Raw genomic sequence first — 9,760 nt, 5'->3', positions numbered from 1 at the left:
CGGAGGGCCCCCCTCTCCCCCCCGAGTGCACAAATTTTTGTGCACCGGGCCTCTAGTATAAAATAAATATCAAAAATATCTTTTTTTACTATGGTTGCAAATATAAAAAAAAAATTATGAATATTTCTATATGTGACACGGCACCAGAATTAAGTTAGGGTTTTTCAAAATTTTGACATGCCGAGCTCAAAAGGTTCGCCATCACTGGGCTAGACAGTACCTTTCATTGGGCCTTATTCTCTTCATTTGTACAATGGAGACAGTTAACCTTAACCAGAGGCTCAGTTGCTCAGACTTCCTTAGCCAGCAGTTCAACTTTTGCCTTCTATCCCACAGGAGAAATAAAAACTGCAGGGCTCAGAAGAGAGAGATCATTTCTCTCCAGATACTTCTGGCTCAGGTCAGTTATATGACTGTGTTTGGCAGTTGCAAGAATCCAGGTCATGGTTAGGAGCTAGAAATGCAATTTGGAAGCTATTGATTCACATTTGTGGTGCTCATACTGGGAAGTTGAGAAGATGAAGCCACTCTGGGGGAGGATGTCCTAGAGAGGAAGGGGAAGTTGGAGAACCAGTCAAGTTTCATTTCCACAGCTATTAATGATTCTTTTGTGATCTTGGTCAACTTCCTGTCTAGGCTTCATTTCCTCTTTCTAGATAATATATGTATATGGTAGAGGGGGTAAGGGGTGGAGAGTGGTCGTTGATACTTTTTCCTTGTGTTAAGAGCATTCCTGCAAGAATACCAGATCATTTTAGGTTCTCATCACACCACCAGAGATCACTATTGACTAACTATCTCAACAGCATTTTAGTCAGTTTAGGACTGCCCTGCTACTTTCATAGTTTTATACACATTACTTTGAAAAATGAAACAATGTCCTCCCAGGTAAAGGCTTCAAATTATACAGCACCCTCAACACAGAAGGAAAATAAATCTGTTAAGCCAGTGGTTCCTCAAATTTGTTGCATATTAGAACCTTTAAAAGATGCTGATCCCTGGCACCTGTTTCCAGACATTCTGATTTCACTGATAAGGCATACAATGTGGGTATCAGCACTTTTAACCACTCCCCAGTGATTCTAATGTGCAGCAAAATTTGGGAACTACAGGCTGAAGCCTGCCTCTCAGTTTTTCCTTTTTGTTTGCTTGGTATTTTTTTGTTAATCCTCACCCAAAGATATTTTTCCATTGATTTTTAGAGAGAGTGGAAGGGAGGGGGGGAGAGAGAGGGAGAGAGAGAGATATCAATGTGAGAGAGACCCATCAATTGGTTGCCTCCTGTATGCGCCCCAACCAGGGCCTGGGATTGAACCTGAAACCAGATATGTGCTCTTGACTGGGAATCAAACCCACAAACCTTCGGTGTGGGTTGACACTCTAGCCCAGTGATGGCGAACCTATGACACATGTGTCAGAGGTGACACGCGAACTCATTTTTTTGGTTGATTTTTCTTTGTTAAATGGCATTTAAATATATAAAATAAATATCAAAAATATAAGTCTTTGTTTTACTATGGTTGCAAATATCAAAAAATTTCTATATGTGACACGGCACCAGAGTTAAGTTAGGGTTTTTCAAAATGCTGACACGCCGAGCTCAAAAGGTTCACCATCACTGCTCTAGCCACTGAGCAATACCGGCCAGGGCCTGCTTCTCAGTTTTAACAAAAGAACCTGATCTAAACTTTACATGTGTCAACTTCAGAGGAGAAAAATAGGTGTCCTGGGGAAAGCGTTTCTAGGAACATGCTTGATGCAGCTCTAACTTGAGACAATATTGGCCCCTATGTGCCATTTAGTGTCCCCAGGAACAAGAGCCTCACTAGAGGAACCAGGGAATTAAATTGAAAAATGATAATAGCAGCTTTTACTTACTAAGCTCTTATAATGTGCCAGTTATGTCTTACCCAATAGGTTTTAGCTCATTTAACCTTCAAAATAAGAGGTTAGATGCTATCATTATTTCCATTGCATAATGAGAAAACTGACACACAGAATGGTTAAATAATTTGCCCATCATAACAACACAACTAGTAAATTGCAGAGCCAAGGTTCAAATCCAGGTAATCCATCTCCAAGAACACAAACTCTTAAACACTATGCTATTCTACTTCCTAATCCAAACACAGTGAAATTTACCCCTTTCTTCCCCCATTTGGTCTATGTTCCCTCCATTAGTGTCCATACCTCCTTCATTCTCTGTTCTCATCTCCAAGGCCTACATTTCTGGCCATTGTTCATTGTTAAATTACTCAGGTTTTTAGCCTCACATAACACTGTGTGCTCTGGGGAGATACAGGGATGTAACATTTATTTTATCACTATGTGGCAGGGCCTTCACTAGAAACTTTATGTGTATTATTTCACATGAGGCTCATAATAACAGTAGTGCAGGCAAAAAACAGGCTTGATGAGGTAAAATAACTTGTTCAGCTGATATGGTTTGGTCTCAGGCTTGTGATCTATATATAATTCCCTAGCTCCTGCTGCCTAAATTGGGGGGAAGGGTCATAGGTCACAGAAAAATGGCAGAAATAACAGTTAATATATCAGAATATAAAAGAAAGAGAATGCATGAGCCACCTGCCATGTGCCAAACACCATGCTAAATGCTTTAAATACATTATCTCATTTAATCCTCTTGACAACACTCAGGTAGGAAATGAGGAATTTGAGGCTGTGAGAGATTAAATAACTATGACTATAAGGATTCCACTCAATTGTGTCCAGGTTCATTCATTCAGCAAGTATTTATCAAGCACTTACTATCAGGCAATGTTCTAGGTACCGGAGATATAATTGTGAAGAAGACAAAGTCCCTGCTCTCAATTTTCTTCTTATCTAGTAGAGGAGAAAGACAAACAGGAAACAAATATATAATGTGATGTCAGATGATAAAAACTAAATAAGAAATATAAAAAGTAGGTAGGTGAGTACTGGGAGTCTGAGGTGAAGGGTATGTTACATGGAAGTAATATTAGAAAGGACCTAAAATGAAGTGGGGGCAGTAAGTCGTGGGAAGATGTGGGAACAAGTTCTAGGCACAGGGAACAGCATGTGCTAAGGTTATAAGGAGAGAATGAGCAGCAAGAGGGTTTCTGTGTATAGGGTGCGATGAAAGAGCTGATAGGAAATGATTTTGGAGCAAGATAATGCGATTGGCTAGAAAATGTAGAACCTTGCTGGCCAAGCTAAGAAATCTGAATTATCATGGGAAGCCCTTGGAAAGTGACACTAGCTCTTTCTCCCTCTCTTATTTTTAACAAATATTTATGAAGTAATGCTAGGCCACTGATATTTATACAATGAGCTTTACTTTGGTTCTAAGTAGCAATATGATTTGGGTAGGTCTCTTAGCCATTATACCAGTGGTTCTCAACCTTCTGGCCCTTTAAATACAGTTCCTCATGCTGTGACCCAACCATAAAATTATTTTCGTTGCTACTTCATAACTGTAATGTTGCTACTGTTATGAATCATAATGTAAATATCTGATATGCAGGATGGTCTTAGGCGACCCCTGTGAAAGGGTCATTCGACCGCCAAAGGGGTCGCGACCCACAGGTTGATAACCGCTGCATTATACTATGTCTTGTGGTCTTAAAATAATTCCACATAGCCCTGGCTGGGGTTGCTAAGTGGTTAGAACTTCAGTCCTTGGGCTAGAGGGTCATTGTGATTTGATTCTGGTCAAGGGCAGGTACCTCAGTTGCAGGTGCCATGCCTCAGGTCGGGGCGAGTGCAGAAGGCAACCAATGGATGTTTCTCTTTCACATTGACATTTCTCTCTCCCTGTCTCTCTCTCTTCCTTCCACTCTCTCTAAAAGTCAATGGAAAAAATATTTTCAGGTGAGGATTAACAACAAATAATTCCACATATTTAAAGTATACAATATGTTATAGATATATATACCCATTAAGCCATTATCAAAATTAAGATAATAAACATGTCCATCGCTCCCAAAAGTTTACTTATGCTGCTTTGTAATCTCTCCCTCACACTGCTGCCCCTAACTAGAAGCTAGGCAACCAGTGCTGTCTGTACAGGTTGCTTTGTATTTTCCAGAATTTTATATAAATAGAATCATTGCATTAGTATACATTTTGTCTGGCTTCTTTCACTCAGCGTAAGTATTTTGAGTTCTATCCATGTTGCTGCATGTATCAATAGTCCAGTCCTTTTGATTGGTGAGTAGTATTTCATTGTATGATAAAACAAAATTTCTTTATCCATTCATCTGTTGATGGATATTTGAGTTGTTTCCAGTTTTTAACTATTATACATAAAGCTGCTATGAAAATGTGGGTACAGTCTTTTAAAGGATATACACTTTCAATTCTCATACGTAAACATCTAGAAGTGGAATTGCTGTATTATACGGCAGGTATATGATCAATTATCTAAGAGACTGCCAAACTGTTTCAAAGTTTCTGTACGATTTGACATCCATGCTAGTTGCTCCATATCCTCACCAGCACTTGTTATGGTCAGTATTTTTCATTTTAGTCATTATAATAAACTAGAGGCCTGGTACACGAAAATTCATGCACTTGGGAAGGTCCCTCAGCCTGGCCTGCGCCTTCTCGCAGTCTGGAACCCCTTGGGGGATGTCCACTTGCCGGCTTAGGCCCGCTTCCCAGAGGATCGGGCCTAAGCTGGCAGTCAGACATCCCTCTGGCAGCCCAGGGGCCCTTGGGGGATGTCTGACTAACGGCTTAGACCCGCTCCCCACAGGGACATCCTTAGCACTGCCACGAATCACAGATCCCGCTGCCACTGCCGCTGCACTGGCCAGCCATGAGGTGGCTTCTGGCTAAGCAGCGCTCCCCCTGTGGAAGTGCACTGACCACGAGGGGGCAGTTCCTGCATTGAATGTCTGCCCCCTGGTGGTCAGTGCATGTCATAGCGACTGTCATTAGGGTATATTTGCATATTTTCCCTTTATTATATACTAGAGGCCTATTGCACGAAGAGATTCTCTTCGTGCAATAGGTCTTCCTTTCCCCTGGCTGCTGGCACCGGTTTGCCTCTGGCACCCGGGGCCCTGGCCTTTGCTCTGGCTGAGTTCTGGTCGGAGCCGGCCTCGGAAACATCAGGCCTTGCTGCTCTGCCAGCTTCAGGGCCGTCAGGCTTCGCTCCACTGCTTGGAGCCTACGTATGCAAATTAACCGCCATCTTTGTTGGCGGTTAATTTGCATATCGTGCTGTTTAGCCAATGGGAGGCGTAGCGAAGGTACGGTCAATTACCATGTTTGTCTATTATTAGATAGAACTAGAGGCCGGGTGCACAAAATTCGTGCATGGGGGGGGTGTCCCTCAGCCCGGCCTGCACCCTCTCCAATCTTGGACCCCTTGGGGGATATCCGACTGCCTAAACCGGCAGTTGGACATCCCTCTCACAATCCCGGACCGCTGGCTCCTAACCACTCACCTGCCTGCCTGCCTGATTGCCCCTAACTACTTCTGCCTACCAGCTCGATCACTCCCAACTGTCCTCCCCTGCCAGCCCAATTGCCCCCAACTGCCCTCCCCTGCCAGCCTGATTGCCCCCAACTGCCCTCCCCTGCTGCGACCTGTCTCCTCCGTGCAAGATGGCAGAGACACCGGGACCGGCCTCCTCTGCACTGTGTGGAGCCACAGGAACCCCAGGCCTCACCGTGTGGAGTGGTTGCTGGGCCCTGCCTCCGCTGTGTGCGCGGTCATATTGTGACGATATCGCGCGCGAGGGAACGAAGACCACCTAGGCTTTTATTAGTATAGAGGACTAGAGGCCCGGTGCATGAAATTCATGCACAGGGCCGGGGGGGGGGAGGGGGAGTCCCTCAACCCAGCCTGAACCCTCTCCAATCCAGGCCATCCCTCTTGCAATCCAGGACTGCTGTCTCCTAACTGCTCACCTGCCTGCCTGCCTGCCAGATCGCCCCTAACCGCCTCTGCCTGCCGGCCCGATTGCCCCCTAACTGCCCTGCCCTGCCGGCCTGATCACCTCTAACTGCCTCTGCCTTGGCTCCCACCACTGTGACTTGGTCTGGAAGGATGTCCAGAAGATGTCCCGTCTAATTAGCATATTACCCTTTTATTAGTAGAGAAGATGTGTAGTGGTTTTAATGTTGGTTGACTTGCATTCCTATGACTAACGATGGCACCCAGGTATTGGAATCCTAATGCCAAATGTGATGGTGTTAGAAGGTGGGCCATTGGGAAGTGATTAGGACATGAGTGGAGCCCTCATGATGGGATTAGTGATTTTATTTAAAAAAAAAACACCCTAGAGCTCCTTACCTGCTTCCAGTAAGTGAGGACACAGCAAGAAGTCAGCATGCTGCAACCCTGAAAAGGAGCCTCATCAACTCTGCTGGTAACTTGATTTGGGACTTCCCAGCCCAGAACTGTGTGAAATAAATTTTTGTGGTTTATAATATGCCCAGTCTGTGGTATTCTATTGTAGCAGCCCAAATGGATTAAGACAGTGGCCATCTGAAAGCCAATGGAGAAATCAGACCTGTGGACACCTTTATTGATCTTGAATTTCTTGCTTCCAGAACTGTGAAAAATAAATTTCTGTTGTCTAAACCATCCAGTCTGTGGTATTTTGTGATGGCTGCCTTAGCAGACTAACACTGTTGCCCCTGCATTTGTAACAGGAATGCAAGTGGGCAGCCCTGCTCACAACTTCTGACAAAAATGGAAACTAGGCATATCTCCCACATTTCCAGCAAGTGAGGACACAGCAAGAAGTCAGGAAATTGACTGACTAGCATGACTATTTCCTAAGAATCTTAGATAAGCCAGTGGTAGGGACCCTTCTAGTAAGGGAGAAGTGGCTATCCCCAGAAGGGATTGGGGTTCCAAGCTTTGAGCAAATATTAACCTCTTTCTCCAAAACACATTTTTATGCAGGTGAAATTACCATGAAATTGTACTTTCAGTTGTGAAATTTTATTTTAGTACTGAAATTGTAATTTTCAGCCTTGAATGAGAAAATTAATCAAAAAAGGACAATATGGCAGATACTGGTGAAGGGAAAGGGGTATTCATGAGTATGGTATCTAAAACAAATGAATAATGGGCAGCTAGGCTGGCTGTTTTCTATAGCAGCCTTCTATGACTTTTCAGCCCTCTATGGTTGACCAGAGCAACCTGCTTGTCCACATCTCTGCCTCACTGATTTGATGAGCCTGTTGTCTCCTGGAGTCCCTGTTGATAGAGTGAAGAAAAGAAGAATATTACTTAGGGGTACTTTATTCCTCTGGAGGACATAGGAAATAGAGGCAGGGTTTAACTTCAATGCAATTGCACTTGCTTTGTAAATTCTTGGAAGAAAGGGCTCATGAGGGGGCTGAACTAGAAACTGACTGAAGGAATTTTTGCTCTTTCTTTCCAGTTGTGTCCCTGCGTGCCAAAAACAACATCCCTCAATCAATACTTAAATACAGATTTTCTGGATGAATTGGAAAGAGTAGCCACAACACCTGCTTCATCTAAATCTGTAAAAGAAAAAAAAAGGGGGGGGGGATTGTAGTGTGTTCTCTCTCCTGGGAGCACGCCTGCACCTTTCCCTTTCCCCTCTCCCTCCCCCACAAGTGTGCATCTCATAAACTCTAAGAAACTCTAAGAGAATTACAACCAGGGAAGCAATGGGCATTGGCAGCTCATCCCAGGCGCACCCCCTGATTCTGTCTCCAAGGTCCCTGGGGTTTCTCTTTTTAATTGATTTTTCAGTGAGGCAATAGCAACCCCACCTTGGCTCACTTGTGTCACTGTGACTTTTATTTCTCAGTGAGTCCTCTCTGTCCCGCCTAGTCTCTCCCCTGTTGCTTCTTCAGTCCTAAGCCCTTCCTTGTTTCACTGTTCCCAGCTTTAATAAACATACTCTCAAAAGCACCTAAACTTGTGCTGTGAAATCTTTCTCACAAAGTCAAGAATTCACACACTACAAGCTGGCCCAAGGCAGACACACTCAGGGCCAGGTCCCTGTCTGAGTAACAAAAGTAGGAGTAATTTTCCCATGCTTATTGTGTTCTTGCTGTCTGCACTTGGAACTATGGAGTCATTTGTAGGAGGGACTGGGTATATCCTCTTTGTTTTGATAAAAAAGAGACAACAGCCCGGCCAGTGTGGTTCAGTGGTTGAACGTAGACCTATGAACCAGGAGGTCACAGTCTGATTCCTGGTCAGGCCACAAGACCGGGTTGCAGGCTTGATCCCCAGACAATCAATCATACTCTCTCATCACTGATGTTTCTATCTCTCTCTTCTTCTCCCTAGAACAGCGGTTCTCAACCTGTGGGTCGCGACCCCCTTGGGGGTCGAATGACCCTTTCACAGGGGTCGCCTAAATACATCCTGCATATCAGATATTTACATTATGATTCATAACAGTAGCAAAATTACAGTTATGAAGTAGCAACAAAAATAATTTTATGGTTGGGGGTCACCATAACATGAGGAACTGTATTAAAGGGTTGCGGTATTAGGAAGGTTGAGAACCACTGCTCTAGAACCTCTCTGAAATCAATATATAAAATATATTTTTTAAAAAGAGAGACAACAGACCCAAAATGGAATCATTTGTGCTAAGCTCCACATCACCAAATGGAGACTTAATTTCTAACTTAAGACAGCCTTCTCCAGAAGTGAAATCATAAACAGTTAATCTGGAATTACCTGATGGGCACTAGTGAGGTCATCTGCCTGATAGATCCCTGCCATCCCCTAAAGGTGACCTTGCCACAAGCAACCAGCTCTTTGCTTGTATAACTTTCTGTCCCACCCCCTTCTGCCTATAAAAGTCTATCATTTTGTACAGCTTGTTGGAGATCCTTTCTATTTGCTAGATGGGATGCTGCCCAATTCATGAATCGTTGAATAAAGCCAATAAGATCTTTAAAATTCACTCGGTTGAATTTTGTTTTTTAACAGTGTCCTCTGCCACCTTAAAAGGTAGCAGAGCATGCCACCCAAAACTAGGCCTCTTGGCCTCAGGATTATTTTGAGAAACAGCAGATAAAACAAAGTTCTGAAAACAGAGAAGTCACCCTTCTGTAGGGACATTTGTCTTTAGAAAGGAAATCTCCCCGTGTAAGGTGTCTCCCTCTATGCACCAGGAAGAAAAGGACCAGTCTAAATCACCAGGACTTATCAATGGGGAGGAACAGACTTACAGCTGCATAACCACCTTACCCTCTTGTATGTAGGATTACAAGCACAGACTCCACGTTTGAGATGTTAGGAATAGATACAGATTACCGGATAGTTTTAGGACTGAGAGCCAGTGGATTTCTGGCCCTTACTCCTTTTTTCTGTTCTCTGGGGCTCAAACTAACCTGTCAAATACCTGGAGTTCACTAGATGATGTCCACAGATTCTTTCATTCCACAAACTTGTTTGTTTTTGCCAAGCACGTTCTAGGCATCGTTCTTTCCAACTAAACCATTCTAGAATTTAAAGTATTCCTGAGCAGCTCCTCCTGTATTTAGTAGCGAGTTGCGCTGTGTGCACCTCACTTCAGTTATTGCAGCCCTAGAGGCTCAAGGCTGGGGATGGGGTGGGGGACATCAGTGATGCCCCTGAATCAAGTAGGAAATAGTACATGAGAGCAGATGACTAAATGTGAAAACGTATTCCAGGGCCTAAAATCTCTCCTGGCCCAAAGCGGTAACGTGAAAAGACGAAGGGACACTGACCCTCGGCCAGCGCACCCCGGGCTGGGGCGGAGCTGGGCGGGCGGGTGGCTGTGACCACCCTCCCACCCTC

The sequence above is a fragment of the Myotis brandtii genome, unplaced genomic scaffold (genome assembly GCF_000412655.1).
Source record: "Myotis brandtii unplaced genomic scaffold, ASM41265v1 scaffold179, whole genome shotgun sequence".
NCBI classification, from domain to species: Eukaryota; Metazoa; Chordata; class Mammalia; order Chiroptera; family Vespertilionidae; genus Myotis; species Myotis brandtii.
Note: the sequence above shows the minus strand (reverse complement) of the source record.